Below are 331 nucleotides of genomic sequence, written 5' to 3' on the forward strand. Positions count from 1 at the left end.
AGGGGCCCGAGGTCGGAGGGGTGCTGAGGACCCCCCTTCCCCGCCTGGCCTGGGGCCACGGCCCAGCCCCTTCACTGCCCGTCGAGGTGGGAACCACACCCACTTCTCGTCCCACTGAATCACCAGCACCCAGGCCAGGGCCTATCCCCGGGGCCTCTGAGTCCGCCTTTATGGTGGGGAAACAGGCCGGGCTGGCGAGCGTTACGCACGGGGCTCCAGGTGACCCGCTTGTTTGTCCAGAGGCCCACCCAGGACAGTGTGTCCAGGGACAGCGACGCACCGAGGCCGCGGGGAGCGGGCTGGGTCTGCTGGGGGACAAGGTGCCCCGCAG

Source organism: Myotis brandtii, unplaced genomic scaffold (assembly GCF_000412655.1).
Source record: "Myotis brandtii unplaced genomic scaffold, ASM41265v1 scaffold632, whole genome shotgun sequence".
NCBI classification, from domain to species: domain Eukaryota; kingdom Metazoa; phylum Chordata; class Mammalia; order Chiroptera; family Vespertilionidae; genus Myotis; species Myotis brandtii.